At 42.9% G+C, this 22,468-nt stretch overlaps 1 protein-coding gene across 3 annotated transcripts in view; it reads right to left on the bottom strand.

The window, feature by feature from the left end:
• The window catches only part of LRRTM4 (leucine rich repeat transmembrane neuronal 4), a 399,594-nt gene that overhangs the window by 79,362 nt on the left and 297,764 nt on the right, over positions 1-22,468 (bottom strand). The window lies entirely within an intron of this gene.

Raw genomic sequence — 22,468 nt, 5'->3', positions numbered from 1 at the left:
TATATTTATTTCATTTATGAACCCTTATTTGCTGCTAGCTGCCTTTAGAGATAAGTGGCTTAAGGGGCTGACAAATATGTCAACCAGTAAACAGAATATATGCCAGAACAATGAAGTGGAAGGACAGGTTTTTTCTAAAATGCCCACTAAATAAAACTGATAATTTCTGTGAAACTGGAGAATATTAGAGAGAGATTCGGACACAGGTAAGAGTTGAGGCAGGTTTTCTTTCCCCTCCTCCCTCCTCCCGTTTCCACCTATGTCAATATAAGAAGAAATTTACTTGGTAACCAAAGAGGCCAGGTGCCATCTAGAGTATTGTTTTAGCAGTGGGAAGAGGCAATAAATCCATATATCTATTTGCAAATAAACGACTTTCAATAGGAGGGAAAAGGACACTGCCAGGTTATTGACAAAGAAATGAATTTGGAGGTATGAGGTTAGAGGCCATTTTTTTTGCTGCACACTTGATTACAACTCTTCTTCTGGAAGGCTTCTACTGTGAACAACTCCAGTGTTTGTCTCTGAAGAAGCAATCTGAAAGAATTATACGCTCCATGGTCTTTTTTCTCTATATTTTTTTAGCATTAAAACAGCACAGGACCAAACCTCAATATCTCTCTAATCGGCACAAATATAAGTGCTACTTAAAGAGAAGAGACAGTGCCCTTACGAGAGATTTGAAGTTCCTAAGGGGAAAGCTATTTTATCAGGAAGTCTGAGGACTGGTAGAATTAGAAAATTTCCTAATGGAATAAATAGTCTTCCTTGCTGGGGGAGAATTGCATGGGGCTATTTTATGGCTCCTCTGAATACAAGTCTCTCTTTCAATAGTCTGGGTTTCTTCACAAGGTGGTATTTCACAAATGGAGGCAAGGAATTTCTACTATGGCAATTTGAGTGTACGGAAAACGGTGTGCTGGTATATTTCATTGACAACACCCACCTGCCTTTCTTCTATGATGGAACTCCAGGCCAAGTAACATAAGAATCCTAAATCACCCATACATGGGCTAATTGGATCTTTCTAGGTCCGATTCTGCACTGTTGTGGATCCTGCTGAATTCAGATTGATTTGAACTCGGGAAGCTCATAATGGGGAGGGAATGAAAGTGCAGCAGGAACCTCTTTCTTTCTTTTCTTGAAAGGGGGGGAGAGAATTGGAGACAGTAGAGGAGGGGGAATAAGTCCAAGAGGAAAATATCTGCTGAGAGAAGTTAGGGCTTCTGGAGCTTCTGTTGAGAGAAGTTAGGGCTTCACTTTAAAGGGAAGCCTTGCAACCTTGGAACCAGGAACTGACACCCTGGCCAATCAGGGATTTTCTACTGGATTCAAGGCTGGAGGCTTGGCAGCAAATTATTTCAGGGAAAGCAGACAGCTGCATGCTTACTCATGCCAATTTTTCAAATATCGAGGGTTATATCCACTCCAGGATATTGTGGAGGAAAGGTAGAGTCACTCTGGATCAATCAAGTTTGTTGCAGATGAAAAATTTAAATTGCCCAAAATCAAAATGGAAATTGAATTCAGTGTAGATGACAGGATAAAAGCTCTGTGCTGATTCAGTTAAGAAAACACACTGAGAGTAGAATTCAATATTTTATTACATATGGGCATGAACGGGTTTACTGAACTTTCATCCTGTTTGGTTCAGTTGTAAAGGCTATTTAAACCTAACAGATCTGCTCATCAGCTGTTGGGTTTAAATGGCTGTGGACCATTTAACCCATCCATCTAGCCCCCGCCCCACTTGTAAACAGGAAGAAGCAAATTGGATCGATGAAATGACTCTCAACCATTTCACCAGTTGATTTCTCTTCCCTCCACTTAGAAGTCTGGTACTTTTCAACATTTGAATCAGTGATTTGGATTAGGGGGCAAAGGGACTATTCATGAAATTATCAGATGGCACCAAATTGGGAGGAGTAATGAGCACCACAGAATATAGAGTTTTACGAGATCTGAACACCCTGGAAAAGTGGGCAAATGAGAACGATAAGTGAAGAGTTCTATATCTGGGTCACAAAAATGAGTAGCATACATACCTGATGGGCGATACACTTGGAATACTTGTGGACTGTAAGCTAAATATGAGCAGACAGTGTAGTCTTAGGCTGTATCAACAGGGACATCACATCAAAACTGCATGGGGCTGTAGACCCACAGCATATCACATGGGTCAGACTGCACCTGGAGTACTGTGTGTAGTAGTTCAGCAGTGGAATCTGCCATCGAGGTGGTGGTGAGTTCCCCTTCACTGGTGGTCTTTAAGCAGTGGCTGGACAGATATTTGTCAAGGATCCTTTAGGCTGATCCTGCATTGAACAGGGGGTTGGACTAGATGGCCTGTATGGCCCCTTCCAACTCTATGAATTTATGAAAATCCGTGCATTGCTCAATTCACTCTAAATGTGAACATATCAAGTATATCACATGGAGTGAGTGCTCTTGCTATACACAGCTGACAGATTCCTCGTTCACATGAAAATAACATCTGGCAGAGACTAAATTCCTGAAAACATGCCCTACAGTCCAGAGAAGCAGACTGGCAGAAACTCTGAACTTTACCTGGACCAGTAGGCCTTTGGGACTCTACCCATAAAGGGTTCAATTCTAGCCTGCAACTGCTACTCAGTAAAGACAAAGATTATATGCCCACATTTATATAAGCAGGCATGTCCAGACAAAACAAGTGCACTTGGAAAACAAGGCACAATTAACACTAAAAAAGATTTTAATGATGCTTTTAATTTTTCCCTGCAATCGAAAGAGAGTGCAGAGGGAGCAGCAGTTGGATTTAATCTCAAAGAGAAGCCGAATGATAAATCGGTGAAGCACGTCTGGCCATCTAAATTTCAAAGGAAGACACTCTACAGGAATAGCAACCAATCAACAGATGGCAAACAGATGGCTACAAGATCCAGAGATGTGTACATACCAAACTTAATTGAAATGAAATTCATAATTCATTGCAATAAATTCAGCTTGGGCAGATGAAAGGCAACATCCTTAAGTCAATTAATGAGGAAAATGGCTTTAAATAATTAAGGCTCGATTTATGAATGACTTTTGCAGTATTCATGAGAGGATTTTCACGGGGGTAGCAACAAATGTATTGCTTCGTTCCAAATGAGACAAGACAGAGAGATGCTCCAGTACGAAGACACAACTGATACATTCCCTGGAACAGCAAAGTTCAGAAAATGTGGAGATCCCTCGGTCCAGGATACAGGATGTCTGATGAAAGCAGTGTTAGCAATTAGAGGTTGTCATGAAAGCAGAGATGATGTGCATCATCTTTGATCTCCAGAATAGAAGTCATCCTCTCTTCTATACAAAACACAGCAAAGAGGTTTGCACTTCTGGGGACTGCTACCACCTAGATATGGCTCTGCTTACATGTTACCTTTGGGCAGCAATATCATTGTGGTTTGCTTCCTTCCCAAAACAGCTGTTCTTCAAATTAAGTGTCAGTACTGGCTTTTCTCCACCTGTTTGAAGCAGGAGGTATTTCAAAGGAACATTTGTGTCGGTAGGGATCACTCATTCAGAAACCACGACCTCCATCCTAGAACAAAGCTTGGAACCTAGTGTTGGATGACTGGCCCCAGCATCCCACACAGTTATTAATGATTGATTATAGTCTCTATGGCAGCTCTTTGGTGGGTATCAGAATTCCAAAAATACATAGAAGGGCAAAAAGATTGGGTACTCCAAAGAAAATTAAACTAAGGTGACAGAAATAATATGGTCTACTACCATATAGGCAGGGCTAACCAGTGAGAAGAGCCTCTTGTGGCGCAGAGTGGTAAGGCAGCAGACATGCAGTCTGAAGCTCTGCCCATGAGGCTGGGAGTTCAATCCCAGCAGCCGGCTCAAGGTTGACTCAGCCTTCCATCCTTCCGAGGTTGGTGAAATGAGTACCCAGCTTGCTGGAGGGTAAACGGTAATGACTGGGGAAGGCCCTGGCAAACCACCCCGTATTGAGTCTGCCATGAAAACGCTAGAGAGTGTCACCCCAAGAGTCAGACATGACCTGGTGCTTGCACAGGGGATACCTTTACCTTTAACCAGTGAGAATATTGAAGCATGTGAAAATCATGGGAGGTTTTACCAAGTTAGATTGTTCTGTGTTTTGCCAACAGCAATTTATTGGTCATCCCTGGCCCCCAAGATGTTTTCCAGGCCTTTTCAGTCCTAACTCTGACCTTGGGGAATGAGTTGCCAGCTGAGTTCTGGGCCCTAATGGAACTGTCACAATTCTATGGGGCCTGTAAAGCAGCACTTTTCCACCAGGCTTATGGCTGAGACCATTCCCTCCCTCCCTCCCTCCCTCCCTCCCTCCCTTCCTTCCTCCCTTCCTTCCTTCCTTCCTTCCTTCCTTCCTTCCTTCCTTCCTTCCTTCTTCTGAGCTGCCCCTCTCCATAGAGGACTTGGGGCAACTTACAACAAATATGATAAAATCCTAGTTAAAAGACATAACAAATCATCACTATAAAAATATACTAACCACATGGGTGTCATCTGCATATTAGTGACATCCCAGCCCATACCTCTGGACAAGCTGGCCTAGAGGGCACATAAAGATGTTGAAAAGAGTCAGGGAGAAAATCACACATGTGGAACCCCACATTGGAGTCTGTAACAGCTCAATTGTCCTTCCTGAGTTGGAATCCTCTGTCCCCAACCTTGGAGAATAGAGATCAGGTACTGTAGGACTCTCCCCCATAATCCCACAATGGTGAGATGGTTGATCTACTATATCAAAAACCATGGTAAGATATAGCAATAGCAGGGGCACTGACTTGTCTTGGTCTGGATGTCTTTGGATGTCATCTGTCAGAACAACCAGTGCCATACCCACTCCATGGTCAGGCCAGAAGCCATACTAGAATGGGTCCAGGGCCTTGGCTGTCTGAAGCTACATGGGCCTCCTTCCTTCTTCCTCCCTTTCCTCCCTCTTAGCTCCTCCCATTTTATTTATTTTATACCATCTCCAGTCTGGAGAACTGTTGAAAGGGAAAGGGGAGGGGATTCGTTTTTTTACCTATGTTATATTATTGCATTTTTATTGCTGTAAGCCATCCCGAGTGCATTATTATTATCAGTTATTGAGAATAGGTCTATCATAGGCAGATAATATGCAGATGACACCCAGCTTTGGGAGCTGACTGAGACCTTTGGATTGAGACTGATTGTCTCTGATTGTTAGTTGCTGGGGTAGGTATTGTTAGCAGGCTTCATGGGACATCCAACTGGACACTGTTGGAAACACAATGTTGGACTAAGTGAGCCACTGGTCTGATCCAACATGTCTACTGGTCTTATATTCAAATGGATCCTGATGGAGGGGAGGAGGACACAAGATCAGGGCTTGTCCAAGTCACGTGGCTTGTTATGGTGAGTGAAGGCCGTTAGTGTGGTATATTCAGCACGATGATTAATCTAGCTCCGGGGATTCTGCAGAGATCAAAGCATGCAAGTGATTTCGGTGCACTGGCGCTATAGGAATGACGCTCCCTGATCTGAACATCAACTTCTGTTAGAGTGTTTGGTACAATTCAAAATATTTTTGTCCTGCATTTCAATCCAATTCAACCTTTCCTTGAGCCATCAGCAGCCTTAAATCCTTAGTATTAATGCAAATACCTTGGCAGGCAATGTCACATCAATCATACACAAGTAAAGGCGGCAGGCAATGATACCATCATATCCAGATGAAATGGCAAAGAGAATGGAGATGGGCAAAAGTAATGTCATTACCTGAGCTGGACCAGGGCCAACTTAAGGCTCTCTCCTTGCACAAAGAAAAGAACATGATTTTTTTTTTCAAAGACAGTGCTCACATTGTACAGCATGAAAGGAGGGGAAAGAATACAGATAACACAATGTTCAATTCTTGTTTCTTTGACATTATACAAAGAGCTCGGCTGGCACAATGCATGAACAGGCAGATTTCTTCCCCCCTCCCCCCATATTGGATTTTTAAAAAAAAAAACACACACACAGAGAGATCAGTAACATTCTGATCAGCCATGCTGAAGCTGTCTAATTTTAATGATTTACTGCTGGATTATGCCCCATTCAGCAAGTTGGAAATGTCACTCAGATAACTATCACACCTAGTTCTGAGCTGCAGACGCCAGTCAATAAGAAGAACTGTTGCTAGCTTAAACTCCTCACTTGAATAGAGTTGGTTTTTATATGCTACTTTTCTCTACCAGGAGGAGTCTCAAAGCAACTCACAATCCCCTTCCCTTTCCCCTCCCCACCACAGACACCCTGTGAGGTGAGGCTGAGAGAGCCCTGATATTACTGCTCAGTCAGAACGGCTTTATCAGTGTTGTGGCAAGCCCAAGATCACCCAGCTGGCTGCATGAGGAGGTGTGGGGACTCAAACCTGGCTCGCCAGGTTAGAAGCCACCACTCATAACCACTTCACCATGCTGACTGAAGGAGGGAGGTAGACATTCTGAAACATAGAAATCACACTGCACTGTTATATTGTCTCTCTACTTTTAAACGGGTGCACCCCCAAAGTGATAGCAAATGTGCATTTTGGTGCAGTCACCATGTCCAACTTAAGCCAAGCTGCCTTTGGCTACCATATGCAGAACCCCTTCCCTTCTGCAAGAACCCTGGGTGGTGACAACAGAAATGGCTTGAATAATGCATATTTCTGCCAGCCACCACTGACATGAAGGCAGAACAATATTTATCAAGGGAGCTTTAAAAAAAAAACAATGAAAGGAAGCTAACACCTTCCAGATTCTATGAAGAAATAATTACATTTTGTATCAAATAAGAACAAATATTTCAATTTCTGGGCAATATGTCTAGATGTGGGTTGTTTCAGTCACAACATGTCACAGAAAATGTATTCACTTGATCGTTTTCAGGCATACAATTAAACCTGACATCTAATCATTAAGAAGGCAGGTTGTACCAATTTACCTCTAAACGTGTGATCCCATCTACAGGCGTACCCACGGTATTCCTTGACAAAGCACACACACCTGGCATGTGAGGGATTTTTTTTTTGCAACAATGTAATACAAAGTATAAACCAGATAAAACTGAATATGAACTAGGAGACATTAAAAATATGTTCCAAAGTTCTAAGATCCAGGGCTACAAAGGGCTTTCCCAGCTAGACTCTCTGATAATAGTAGTCACAAGTGAGCATTGCACCTGGGCAAAGGTCAATACAAAGCTGGCCTGAATTAAACACAGAGAAAATATAGGATGAATAAAGACAGCCCTAGAGATAAGAAGAAGAAGAGTAGGTTCTTATATGCCACTTTTCTTTACCTGAAGGAGACTCAAAGCGGCTTACATTCGCCTTCCCTTTCTTCTCCCCCCAACAGACACCCTGTGAGGTGGGTGAGGCTGAGAGAGCCCTGATATTCCTGCTCGGTCAGAACAGTTTTATCAGTGCCGTGGTGAGCCCAAGGTCACCCAGCTGGCTGCATGTGAGGGAATGCAGAATCGAACCCGGCATGCCAGATTAGAAGTCCACACTCCTAATCAGAAGCCACACAATTAACAGATCACCAAACTACTTGTTTTAAGTGTTGGACGTCATTTTTACATGTATTTCCTATGCAGCCAGAATTTGCAGGGTTGCAATACATGTCACGTATGACTCTACATCTGCAGGGAAGAATATTATTTTCTCCTCAGCTGGGCCTGCAAGTCAGATGGGCTAAGACAGCCACTCAACACTTATATCTTGGTTTCCAGGACACAGGGCAACGCAGAATGTAGTGAGCAAGATCTTCAACCTCTACTGTACCACAGACGTAAATATGCTGAGCAGCATCTAGTTAACGTGGCACAGCGACATGTGAAACATGATGTTTATAAAACTGTGCAGGGGATAGACAAAACAGGCAGTGAGAACTTCCCTGTCTCCCATCATATTAGAATTTGTGGGCACTCAATGAAATTGAGGGGCAATAAATTCAGTACAGACAAAACACAGCACTTCTTCACTCAAGGGGTTAATTGCATTATGGAGTTCTGTCAATAAAGAGAGTCATTGTCTGTATAAAGGGATTAGACAGATGGATGGAGAAGTCCTAATCAATGGCTACTAGTTATATAGTGACTAAAGGAAACCACCACATTAGTGGCAATAAACCACTAATATGAACTCACCCCTTGTCTACACCAGGGCAACTCATTGGGGCGGTCTATGTTTCTCCCCTCCTCACCCAACTTTTTCACCAGGGCAACTTACTGGGGCAATCTGTGCTTCACCCCGTCCCACTTCTAAATCAGGGCAACTCATTGGGACAACTCACTGCTGCTTCTCCCCCATCCCTCCCTCCCTCCAGGGCCCAGCTACTCACTGGGGCCTCTTCTGCTTCTGCTGCTGCTGCTGCTGCTTCTCCTCTCCATCCACACCTGAGCTACTCAGTGGTGCCAGCTCCATCCGCATCCAGTACATGCCGAGGGCAGCAGGAAGTTGGGGGCAGAGAGTTGAATCCTTATCATCTCTTCCTTGCCGAGGGCTCCCTCCCAATTGGGGCTCAGCTATAAGGGAGGACTATTACTGGCCGACCACTCAGGTTGACCCCTTGTTTTTGAAAATATATGGTTTACTGGTGGTACTAGCTAGATATCAGGAAAGTTTTTCTCACAGAGTACTTCAGCAGGCTAATCAGTTGCCTAAAGAGGTGGTGAGCCCCCCTTCACTGGCAGTCTGGACAGATACTTATCTTGGATGCTTTAGGCTGATCCTATGTTGAGCAGGGAGTTGGACTAGATGGACCGTGTGGGCCCTTCCAACTCTATGTTTCTATTATTCTACATGCATACTATACTGGATATAAATTATGGGTAGAAGATAATTTAGGGACAAGAGAACTCACATCAAAATAAACCGGAATATTACGAGCTGGGCATTTTTGTACATCAAGACCCTCATTTCCAAACTTCAGCACCATCACTAGGCACTGCTGGTACATGTCATATCCATATTATGGTACCTGAGGAGTTAAATACCATTGGCTGTTGATCCAGACAGGATCTCAATCTTGCCAGCAGTCTCCAACCTTGAACCACAGGTGAATGCCATAAATATTAAATACTGGATTTATGGTTTCCAGGAGTCTGGATAGAAATACTGCCAATGAAGGGGTACCGTTGGGATTTACACCACACTTTGATTTAATTATTCGGCAAGAAACATCATGCCATGTCAAGGCATTTGTCCTTTGCTGTCAAAGCAGCAAGTACCAATTTTGTGTGTTGAAAAAAGGCCCCTGTAATGGACTGAGAAGGAATAAGAATGGGAAAACTGCAGCTATGATTATTGTAATTTTCAGTGTCATGATGAAGCGATTATCCTTTTAAGCATGCAGACTATACAGAATACTCTTCTATAATCATATACTTTTGGTCTTTCATATGTACTTAGAGCACCATGGGACCAGTTTTGCCCCTGATGCCGTTTCAGGAAAGAGAAGGAGGTATGGTGAATGTCACCCTGTTGGTCATAAACAAAGGACACAGTTTGCTATGCTTGTATACTCCCTTCCCCCCAAGATGCAGTTTTTAAAAATGAAATCTTTGCTATTTGTCCAGCACAGAAGTGCTTATGGACACCTAACAGAATCAATTTGGTGAAGAGGAACTTCTGAAAATCCACATGGAGGCTCTAGAAGTTCAATGTTTTTATGGCCAAATACATGGGAGGGGCTGTGACTCCGTAGCAGAGCATTGGCTTGCTGCACAGAAGGTCCCAGGTTCTATTTCCAGTATCTCCAGCTAAGGATCAGGTCATAGACAATGTGAAGAAACTGCCAGAGATCTTGCTGCTGCCAATCTGGGTGGATCCTGATTGGTTGATGGGCTAATTCGGTACAAGGCAGCTTTAAGCCCAGAATCCTTTAGTCCAAGACAGCCAAATATTTATTGCTAAATAGGTTTGAGGCAACAACGCCCATTCAGGAAAATGACTAAGTCCTCTCAAATCTATCAGAATTCTGATGTCAATATTTGGCTTCAGACATGGAGAACACCAAGATAGAGTCAATCCTTGCCATAAAAGTAGTTGTTGTGGGCATTGGAGGATAACGAGGAGAGTAGGGTTACTAACCTCCAGGTGAATACAAAAAAACAATTAAAAAATGGGGTCCACAGTAAATGGAAACAACCAGAAATGTAGTAGCTCTAACGATTAAATATTAATGCCTATAAAAGTGCAAAAAATAGTTATATAAAGTATGATTAAGCAAGCATAGGCAACAAATGTGTAAATTTACATAATTGTATATAAAAGTTCAACAGGTGTAGTCTAAAGAATTAATCAAAACAGAAGTTCAACAGGTATGGTACAGCAGTTAGTTGCAATTGAAGTCTGAAAGTTCCACAGGTATCCTACAATTTAATAGTCAAAGCAGAAGTCCAACAGGTATAGTGCAACAGTTAGTCCAAACTGAAGTTCAAACAAGGTCCAGGTAGTACCCCGTTTTGCAAATTGTCTTCTACAGTTGGTGTTAATGATCAAAGTAAAAATGTGGAATAGTGCAAAATCTCAAAGGACCTCTGTGATATCACACCCTTCCTGAGTTCCCTCCCCTTCCCAAACTCCACCCCCACATCTCCTGGAATTTCCACACTCAAAGCTGGCAACCCTTGATGGGAAAGGCCTAACCAAATCAAGAACAACATTATCACTTCTGACTGCATCATTTCCGTATACTTCTCTCCACAATACTGGATTTGCATTAAGCAAGCAAAACTGTTTGCATTCTCAACTCCAGCGGATAAGGCTTAGCTTATCAGAAGCGCTGGGTAAGAAAGTTGCTAGGGTGCTGGCTCCATTGACTCAAATTGGAACACTACTTATTGCTGTTTTGTAGTCCAGATCTCCCAAGGTCTACCAAGGGGTCAACCATGTCCCCCTACAAATGGCATCCAGGGAAGTAACTCATAGAAGAACCGCCCAATGCTAATGCTTATCCTGAGGCCAAATTGATGAGATGGGCAAAGGTGCAGTTAACTTCTGGGTTTCTTTATATGAATGGGGTAGAGTCCTCTGTTTTTAACCTCCAACAGCACTATAGGTCTTTGTGGGCCTCCATAATTATAAAATGTTTGAGTTTGAAAGGGAGATGAAAAGAAGGATGCTATTACTCCCATCTGGAGTCAGTTGAAATTCACTGATACTATGGCATTTAACAGTAGTGATTTGCATGAACTTATTAATATTAGTTCTTCCCAGATTTTGAGGTTCCATATTACATGGCCTCAACTTCTCAGAAAATGTGTTCAGAATTGGCCTTTCACCCATTTTTGATTTCTGAACCATATAGTATTTTATACGCATGATTATGATGTACATGATCATGTCAAGATACCCTTTTCAGGGTTTTATGACATATACAAGGATCAGTAACCCGGGGGTGGGGGGGCATGACTGAATACACTACAAAGGTGTAGTTTTAAGAATCTGTGATAGAAATTATCCATGTTATTTTACAGGACCGGCTTCAAAGCTGGTTGGTATGATTCTAAAGGATAGAACAGGACAAACCTGCTCAGTTGGCCATAGCAAAGAGCTCCTGCCTCTTTTCTATTGGCACATTTACTTTGCTTCTAGCAAGTACAGCCAAATTGACACAATTTTTCTATTAGAGCAGCTATCTGGCTGGATAACCTGTTGAATTTACACCTGTTGAATCCAGGCTATTCAAAGGCAAAGGTGCCTATCAGGTAAAAAAGCAAAGATGTACAGTTAGGGAATGTTTACATAAGGCAAGGTCTTATAGACCTATAATGGCACTAAAGAACAGCTTCCAGAGGAAGGAAGGCTCAAAATACATTCAATTGGCAGAACTGCTAACATTTCCGTATACCCATGAGGGCTAGAAACTTACATTTTCAGTAATGTAAACTGACAAAGCGGCACAGCTTAGGGCCCTGAGCAGCAGCCATGGTACTCTCCGTAGTTGCAGCTAGCCTAAAGAATACAGTTGCTTGTAAAACTGCCATTTGGATTTTGTAGGGTGCCCTTAATGCTTGTTTGAACTAAGCTCCACAGTCCTTAAGGTTTTTGAGCTACGACTGAAAATTGTGTATGAGAACCCTGGAATGAAAGGTTAGGACCGGAAAACAAAAAAGATTGTTTTTCCATGCTGGCTGCAGTCACTAACAAAGGCATTACTCTATTAGCCTCTCCCACATGGTTTTTTTCTTAATCTCTACATGAAGCTTGAAGCCCTTTAAAATGTTTCCTCTGTCCCTCCTGTGGATCTAAAAGCCTCCACAGCCCTATGATCTTTGCTTAAGAAAACTTACTGAAGCGTTCAATTCTGAATGTTATAATCCAAACCGTCATGGTTGGCTGACAATTCAGTTCATTCTGAAATGCCTACCATTCTGGCATACAATCTCCTTGGTTTATGGAAACATCACTTCCTGATGGGTTGAATGATAAATCTGCAACAGCATCTGGCGTGACAATAAATAACCTTAACAGGGAACAGAGTGTGGTGATTTCCATCAAACATCTGTAAATGTCATCTGGGGAAAAAAAAAACCCCAACTCATTCAAAGAGACCCAGGGCCATTTCCCACGGCTTAAAAATAGCACAATGGTTGCTAATTGAAAACGCTACTAATTTGGCATTACCCACGACGTCGTAGACAATCTGCAACACTCCTGAAACCAATCAGCAATAAGCGCTTCGTTTTAGCGCTTTCAGGGGAATCCAGAAAAGTGGATTCACCCTCCGGATAGCGATACACTCCTGCAACCAATCTGCAACACTAGCGCTAAAGACCTGTGCGTTACCATTGTTGCGGGTTCTTCAAAGTCCCTCCTCCTGAGCCTGTCATCCAAACTTCCGGCGAAGCGATCGCCATTTTTTTTTCTCGGAGCGAGCGGGGATAAACGCACCGGCGAGCCTCTTTCTGTTTAGAGGCTTCCCTGGCTTCATTCCTTCACCTTTAGTCACTAAGCACAAACCACATAAAAGCCCGTTTGCTGAAATAAAGTCCCTTTATTTTTTACACATTAATTCAGCCCAAAATCGGGGCCGTGAGAGGGGGGGGGGATTTTTTTTTTATAACTCGAGGCAGCGTGCCAACGATCATACAATCAAACGACAGCTCACATTCGGCAGCTGGATGGGTCTCTCCAGTGCAAGGAATCTACGTAGATTCGTTGCTATGGGTCTGTTTTTTTTTTAAAAAAACCTTTCTTAAAGGGAAAGGGGCTGTTTGGGAGCATGCTAACGGCTGCCCATTGGCTGCTTGACGGCCAGGGGCGGGACGAGCTTGGCAATAGCGCTTCCTTTCTAGCGATTTCTGCCGAGACCGGAAGCCTGTGGGAAACGCTAAAAAACGCAACTGATTCCACTACAAAGCCAGGTGTGCAAAACGACGAATTCCACTATTTTAAATGGCGATTTTTCATTCCGCAAACAATTTGCAACAAAGATCCGCGTGCGAAAAGGCCCCCATTTTACTTGAGATCCAGTTCTCTGGCTGGTTAATTTGTGCCCTGCCTGGATGCAAGGTGGTGTTTCATTAGGCATGAGACAAAGAACAGAGAATGTCTTTTTTCCCCCACACAGGAAAGCATGGAGGTTGGATGAGGACACCCTCTTTGGATGCTCATAGATTTGGATCCCTGGTCCGATATTCTTTAAACATGGGGGAGAGATTCCTACAGCTGCACAGCAAATTTGGCGTTTTTACTTCCAATCCCCCCTGCCCCATACCAGAGGATAGATGAAAAGGAAAAATGTCCCATTGAATTTAATAGTGGCATAGGTTATAATGGTGCTGAATCAATTTGGGTTATTTGGATATGTCAGAATTGATTTGGCCAAATCCACACCAGTGAATGGTGATTTGGGGGATTTGGCCTGAATCAATTTGTGCCAAATCTGAAAGTATTGGATTTTTAGATTTGTCAATCAGCCATCAATGGTCTTTTCTATGTTCTCATTTTCCTCACATTTATTATATCTATATACCACCCTCCCTGAAGGTTCAGGGCGGTTTATATAATGCAGGAAAACAATACAGATGACTCAGTAATTGTAACAATAATAATATGGTGGTAACAACAGATAATATAGTAGAATGGTAGAACAGTAGAGAAAACATTAAATCAACTATCTCATACTGAAAGCCCTGTGAGTTGGACAAATTAGCAGTGATTTCCATAGGAGGGAGGCTTGGGGGACAATGAGAAGTGATTGGTTCGGGTAGACCTCAGTCAAGTGCCTGGAGGAGAAGCTCCCTTTTGCAGGCCCTTTGGAATGGTTCAAGTTCTATTAGGAACTTGTGAGTTCCTGGGGGGTTTTTTTGTTTGTTTGTTTCTGTTTTTCATGCATTTTCTCCCTCTATTCGCCTTCTCTCTCCATTCACTATTACACCAATTTATACCCAGCATAAAAACCTGCAGTTTAAATCTGCAGGGAAATGTGCAGGACATAAATATGTGTTTAGGATCAAATTGATCACCAGAGGTTCAGACCAGGGAAAACTCTCCAAAGAAACAGAAACTTACAAGCAAGGAAAATGAGAATGCAAGAAGAAAGAAAAGAAAGGAAAATAAAAGTCCATTAATACATGGTTAACTCATCTATATGTGCCTCATGTCTTCATTTGGGGGAGAGGATTATTATATCTTGGTAAAAAAAAAAAATCACATTTCCCCCCCAAGTTTACAGATAGATCAGGAATACTGCAAAGAAAATCCTGCATCCTGCTAAGAAATACTATGTTATAGAAAGTAACAAGGTGGAACAGTAGCTGGAGTCTGTGTAATGAACTAGTGAGACCTCTGCTGTTTCTTGAATTAAAAGACCGTTGTTGCCATTGACTTCAACAAGGGTTCATTTGAATTAACAAGGGTTAATAGAAGTCCCAGAGAGTTGAATAGGTGCTAACTATCCTAATGCAAATTAGTTTAAGAGATATATTATGGCAGAACGGTGGCATATAACTCGAGTAAACAAATAAATACATGCATGATTGGAAGCACCGTTTTTAATCTTATTCGGCTTTGTGGTGTTAATATACAGCCAAAATAGATTGGCTATTTCATGCCATAATGTCAACGTGCCATAGCAAGTTGTTTGGACCAGAGAACTGGAAAGAATAGCACATTTTTAAAAAGTGCCACAAAAGCACAGAGATGCAAAAGCCACGGGGAAAGCAAACTGGTTTGCTGGTTTGCTTTCTTTCTTTTTTTTCAGGAAAAAGAATGAACAGATGTTTTGAGAAAAACTAAAATACAAGCAATGCTTATTTTCTTATAAAATGTAGAACTGCTTGATTGCTCTAACAGCAGAAAATGCCTACCAGTTAACACATTTAATTGTATTAATTGGCATATTCAGGGGATTTAAAAGTGTAAATATCTCAGTTTCTATCAGCAAAATTACAAATACACCAAACATTGAAATGTGGAAGAGGTGCAAACTGCTACCTCCTATGCTAACTTAGCATACCTCACTTATTTCAATATATCTTTTTTAGTGATCCCCAGAATTTACCAGTGTTTTATGGATTTTTAAAAATTCCTCAATTTAAAAAAGCCTCAATTCTTTGACGCTCAGACCATAAGGAAGGCTGAGCATCAAATAATTGAGGCTTTGAACTCTGGTGCTGGAGAAGACTCCTGTGAGTCCCTTGGACTGCAAGGCGAACAAACCGGTCAGTCCTAGAGGAGATCAGTCCTGACTGCTCCTTAGAAGGCCAGATCCTGAAGATGAAACTCAAATACTTTGGCCACCTCATGAGAAGGAAGGACTCCCTGAAGAAGAGCCTAATGCTGGGAGCGATTGAGGGCAAAAGAAGAAGGGGACGACAGAGAATGAGGTGGCTGGATGGAGTCACTGAAGCAGTAGGTGCAAACTTAAATGGACTCTGGGGAATGGTAGAGGACAGGAAGGCCTGGAGGACCATTGTCCATGGGGCGCGATGGGTTGGACACGACTTCGCTACTAACAACAACAACAAAATTCCTCAGGTTTCTTCAAGCTATACATTCTGAGTGAACAAAACCTTGTCTTAAAAAGGAGAACTGGGTTTTTATTCTGCTTTTCACTCCCAAAGGAGCCTCAGAGTGGCTTACAATCACCTTCCTTTCCTCTCTCCACAAGAGATACTCTGTGAGGAAGGCAGGGCTGAGAGACCTCTAAGAGAACTTTAACTAGCTCAAGGTCACCCAGCTGGCTCTATGCGGAAGAGTGGGGAATCAAACCCAGCCCTCCAGATTAGAGGCCATCACTCTTAACCACTACACCATCCTGGCACCAACATTTGACTAATTTCAAAAGAAACAAGATGATGGTTGCTGCTTTGCTCACTCTCAGAATTCTGTCCCAGCCCTGAGGGGAAAAAAATGCTTGAGCCCAACCAACAGACTACAATCTCAGGAAGACGCTGCTTATAAATGGTTCTGATTCAGAGAGCAAAGGGCATCAACTAGCTGGTAAATAATTCAAGTCCCAAAGGATAGTTGATTGGTAATGTGGTTATTTGCCTATTTTTTCAATAACCATTGAAGGTTTGGACTTGCACATCTGTGTGTCATAATTTCAACCTTCGTGCCTCTGAACAAGGCACTCTCCCAAAGAGAGACAAGCTCCAATGCCGTGCTGGTGACTAAGAGGGAGAAGTGAAAGATCATGCACTGTTATAGAAATGCATGCTGCCCCTTCCGCATGCATGTACCGCTCTAGCCTCTCCACTCCAGCTGCATGAGTCAGAATGCTGCTCAGCGTAGCCATGCCCTGCTTTTTCCTTCTAATCCCAAACATCCCTGTGGCAGACCATCTTCTCAGCAGCATAAAAGACTATCTTCTAGAGATACTCTCAAATTTCCCACCTCTATTGTTTTGATGGCCAAATCTTCATTTCAGTTTTGCTTCCCTTTTGAGGAAACTGAATTTCTTCTTTGTTACATCAGTGCTAGAGACTGTTTCTCTGTACCCATATTTTCTGGAAAATATGTCCATGTTATAAACATATAAATGCCATATTGAAGTCATTTAAAAATCCCTCAAGCTGTACACCCAATTGCTAGGGATGCCAGTCCCCAGGTGAGACCTTGGGATCCCCCGGTTTCACAGCTAATCTCCAAGCGAAGGAGATCAGCTCTCCTGGAGGAAATGGTTGCTTTGGAGGGTGGACTCCACTGAGATCCCTTTGCCAAAATCCCACCCAATCCTGGCTTCGCCCCCAAGCCTAACAATTGCACACCAGTCTACAAAACCAGAGTAAACAGTAGAAAACCCCATGGCCAAAATGACTGTTTATGCACTGGGAACTTCACTGCCCCAGTTTCCATGCAGGAATACAAATCAGAGGCGGATGAGGTGCACCGGGCCAAATGCTCCCCCATGTGAGTACAGGAAGAGGTGGGGCAACCTGCCACGACTAAAACTCCAGCTTGTAGCCCAGCATGAAACCTCCAGTGCATAAACGGTCAATGTCAGGTAAAATTCAATGTGTGTTAAGTGCAACCTTATCAGTAAATGAGCACCAAATGTCAGATAATTAACAGCCTCGCTCAGATCTTGATTGAGTCCATCTATCTTACATTGAGTCTTCCTCTTTCCCTCCTGCCTTCAACTTCCCCTAGCATTTTTGTTTTCTTATGTGACTCTTGTCTTCTGATTATATGACCAAAGTAAAATAACCTCAGTTTAGTTATTTCAGCTTCGAGGGAGAGTTCAGTCCCAATTTGATTTATATGGCCTTTTTTAAAATGACTCCCCCAAATAAGGGTATTAGTTTCCATCTTAAAACGGGTCTGCCTTTTAAAATATATATAATGATTCTGTCACACTTTATGATCGTTCTGTCTAGCAGGAAAGATTTCCGCTCTGCACCCAAGTGCGCTCCGATTTAAGATTGCTGACTCTCCAGGGGGGAAAAGCAGCTCGGCAAGGCCTGCTTCTGTGCTTCTAACAGGCTCTGATTGGCACAAAGCAGCAGGTAGAAATAGCACAGAGCTAAACGGGGGTCCTTTTCAGATGTTCAAAGCAGATACAATGAGTGTGAAATGTATGCATAGAATCTACATAGAAGGACGGCTGCAAATGTATTTTGGCACTGCCTGGAGATCTCCTGGAATTATAACTAATCTCCAGACAAGGAGAGTTTTGCTGGAGAAAATGGTAGACTCTACAACAATAGACTCTGCTGAGGTCCCTCTCCTCCCCAAACTCTGACCTCCCCAGGCGCCACACTCAAATCTGTAGGAATTTCCCAACCTGGATTTGAAAGAGATACCTAGAGATGTGGGAGGAGTAGTCCAGGGAGGTTGGGATTTGGAGAGGAAAGGGACCTCAGCAGCATATAATGCCACGGAGTCTACCCTCCAAAGCAGCCATTGTCTTCAGAACTGATTTTGGTCATCTGGGGATCAACTAGCAGGAGATTTCCAGGTGCTACCTGGAGGTTGGTAACCCTTGTGGGGAGGGTGCTCTACTTCCCACAAGGTAACCAGGGATTCATAAAGTTACTGGCATTCGAAGAAATTAACAGTGCTGTCCTAAACAGATTTACACCCTTCTAAGCACATTGACTTCCAAGGTCATAACTCTCCTTGAGACGGCACCGTAGGGAACGACTACGAGCCAGTGTAGCGTAGAGGTGAAAGAGTCATACTAGGATCTGGGAAACTAATTTGCAAATACTCACACTGCCAGGGTAGTTTGGTGTAGGGTTACCAGCTTTCAAGTGGGGGCTGGTGGGCTCCCAAAACTACAGCTGACCTCCAGATGCCAGAAATCATTTGTTTAAAGGATTTAGTCCACTTCTCCTGGAGAAAATGGCTGCTTTGGAAGGTGGCCTACATAGGATTATACCCTACTATTGAGGACCATCCCCTTCCTAAGTACCACTGTGTCAGGCTCTACGCTCAGATCTCCAGGTATTTCAGAGACCAGAACTGGCAACCCCAGTTTGTTGGGTAACCAGTCACACTCTCTCAGCCAAACGTACTTCACATAGTGGCTGTTTCAGAAGAAGAGTTGGTTTTTGTACCCTACTTTTTATTACCCAAAGGACTCTCCAAGTGCTTTACAATCACCTACCCTTCCTTTCCTCATAGCAGACACCTTGTGCGTTAGGTGAGGCTGAGAGAGCCCTGAATGAACTCTGACTGGCCCAAGGTCACCCAGCTGGCTGCATATGGAAGAGCGGGGAATCAAACCCAGTTCTCCAGATTAGAGGGTGCTGCTCTGAACCACTACACCATGTTGGCTCTCAGGAATAAGCAGAGCTGATTATAATACCCCACTTTTCACTACTCAAAGAAGTCTTAAAATGGCATGCAATCACCTTCCCCTTCCCCTCCCCATTACTGACTCCATCTGAGGTAGGTGGAAATGAGAAAGCTCTGAGAGAACTGTGAATGACCCAAGATCACTCAGCTTGTTGGAGAAGAGAATAATATTGAAAGCTGCTTTGAACGGGAAAGGGGGGTATAAATAATCAAGACATATACAGTATCAGAGTAGTTCAGCAGTGGAATAGGCTGCCTAAGGAGGTGGTGAGCTCCCCCTCACTGGCAGTCTTCAAGCAAAGGTTGGATACACACTTTTCTTGGATGCTTTAGGATGCTCTGGGCTGATCCTGCGTTGAGCAGGGGGTTGGACTAGATGGCCTGTATGGCCCCTTCCAACTCTATGATTCTATGATTCTATGATTCTATCTCCCCTGCTTTGTTCCACATGATATAAAAGTGCTGGGGGCATCAACGTGCAAGAAAAGGTTCGTTACTTCAGCAGCCAGTCATCTCCAGGAAGCCAGAGGAGAAACAATGAGGCCCTTTTGCAGACTGGCTTTGATCCTTTTGTAAGCACAACCACTTCAGCTACCTTGGATACAGACATTTTTTCAAACAAGAAAAGTGGAGCCAAAGTGTGAAAGATATCTTAAAAAAAAAAAAGCTGGAGGGGTAGTACAGAAAACCTTTTCTACCTTGACAAATGTTACGTAAACACTCCCTCCACTATTACTGCTGCAATAAAAGAAAGGAAAGGAAACCTGAATGTGGGTAGGGAGGCACTTCTCTCAGGAGCAACAACAAAGCGACACCAGTTTTTCCTCATGCAAAGGGCCACATTCTGAACGGGTATTCCTGGCCACTGAGGTGCATTTCATTCATAACCTTAGCCTTACTAATTAATTTGTGACACTTCATTAGCTTCCACTTGTAAAGCCCTTCAAGCATCTTCCATCCCCAGGTGTTTTAAAACATGCAGCAATTTCCCCCTTTCCCCCTCACATCTCCTTTGCCACATTGTCTGGTAGGTCCCTGAAAGCCTGTTGCTGTATTTGACTATGTTATATGTATCCCCCCATGATGTTATATGTACACCACCCAGAGCCATGTGGAAGGGTGGCATAAAAATCTAATAAACAAACAAACAAACAAATAACATGTTTTTAATTTTTTATTGTTATTATTTAGGACTAGGATAGGGGGGAAAGCGCCTCTTGTGGCGCAGGGTGGTAAGGCAGCCTGAATGCTGTCTGAAGCTCTGACCATGAGGCTGGGAGTTCAATCCCAGCAGCCAGCTCAAGGTTGACTCCAGCCTTCCATTCTTCCAAGGTCGATAAAATGAGTACCCAACGGTAATGACTGGGGAAGGGAATGGCAAACCACCCTGTATTGAGTCTGTCAAGATAACGTTAGAGGCTGTCACCCCAAGGATCAGATATGACTCGGTGCTTGCACAGGGGATACCTTTACCTTAGGATAGGATAGGATAGGATAGAATAAGGATGTTTGTGACATCCAAGTTTGCCTGCAGATCTGGGAATGCTAATTTCTTTGGGAAGCATCCTCAATATGATGAAAATCATCCACACCCTGGTTTTGTTTTGATTTTCAGACTTTGATAGACAAATTGCACCAGGCCCATGGGCACCTGAGAGGGCAATTTCCCATGGCTTTTAGTTTCTTCCATTCCTTCCTGGATTGTCTTTTCCATCCAGGCTGTTGACTCTCTCATGAACTTGTCCTGGACGAAGCTAAGCCTGAATGTTTGGTTGTTGTCGATATTTATCAGCCTCCATTTTATCCAAATTCCGCTTTTAGATAACCCATTAAAGTCACTTTTTGTTTGGTCTACACTTTGTTATTCATTAAACAGTATTCTGTTTAGCAATAGTGTCATCTGCTGCAAGATTAAGAAATAACCACCTTAAAAAAATTAGGCAAAGAGCTAGAGAGGAGGGAAAACATTAATTTTATACTATTTAATCTTATACTCTCAACCCATATTTATAATCTGACTGGCATCATTTTGTGTCAGATGGCACAGCACAAGCTCTAGCCCAGGGGTAGTCAAACTGTGGCCCTCCAGATGGACATCTGGAGGGCCGCAGTTTGACTACCCCTGCTCTAGCCAGTTTGATATCCCTTTTACCTTCTACCCTTTCATCCTTCCTCTATCTTCTTCCCATTTCTCTGAACAAATTGATTCTGGGTTGTCCTTCTTCTCCTCCCCCTAGATAAGCTAGGCACCACTATTCAACAAGTTTAATGGTTCCAGGGTAAATGAAGGGTCAAGCAAAATTGGAAAAGAATCTTGCATGGACACGGTCATTGCCCCTGCATAAGGCTACAGTGAAAACCTCGAACAGTTGAAGAAGAGACCCCCAGCTGGACTCCATTAAAAGAAAACAAATAAATGCTGTATTAATAAGAAAAGAAAGAGATTGTAGTGACTCTTATTCAGAAAAGATCTCCCTCCCCCTCACTACCAAGCTTTTGATACCTACCAAAATGTTACTACTGTGTACTAAATATGTTGGTGAGTGTGTTTGAAGACTGGGTTACAACTGATGTTTTATAATTCATGTATTTTTGAAGTTTATATATTGTCAAACAAACACAAAAAATCCAAATAAAAATTGGTTTGCAAAAAAGAAAAAGAAAGGAAATAACGTGAAATATTCAAATCCATTAATGACTGAGATCAAGTTCATGGCTAGGGGTTGAGAATAACATTAAGAGAAAGCCAGAAAAGCAACAGTGCTTTTAACCAGATTATGCCATGCATTTGGATCTACCAGTTGCAAAGTAAAAGTGAGACTATTAAATTAGGGGAATGAGAAGAAAGCTTCATGTATCATGTTTCATGTATCAACAGGGGCATCACATCAAAATCACAAGATGTATAGTCCCATTGTATACGGCACTGGTCAGACCACACCTGGAGTACTGTGTGCAGTTCTGGAGGCTTCAAGAAGGACATAGATAAAATTGAAAGGGTACAGAGGAGAGTGACGAGGATGATCTGGGGCCAAGAGACCAAGCCCTATGAAGATAGGTTGAGGGACTTGGGAATGTTCAGCCTGGAGAAAAGGGAACATGATAGCCCTCTTTAAGTATTTGAAAGGTTGTCACTTGGAGGAGGGCAGGATGCTGTTTCCGTTGGCTGCAGAGGAAAGGACGTGCAGTAATGGGTTTAAA

This window comes from Paroedura picta, chromosome 12 (genome assembly GCF_049243985.1).
Source record: "Paroedura picta isolate Pp20150507F chromosome 12, Ppicta_v3.0, whole genome shotgun sequence".
NCBI classification, from domain to species: domain Eukaryota; kingdom Metazoa; phylum Chordata; class Lepidosauria; order Squamata; family Gekkonidae; genus Paroedura; species Paroedura picta.
Note: the sequence above shows the minus strand (reverse complement) of the source record. Positions and strands in the feature narration are given on the sequence as shown.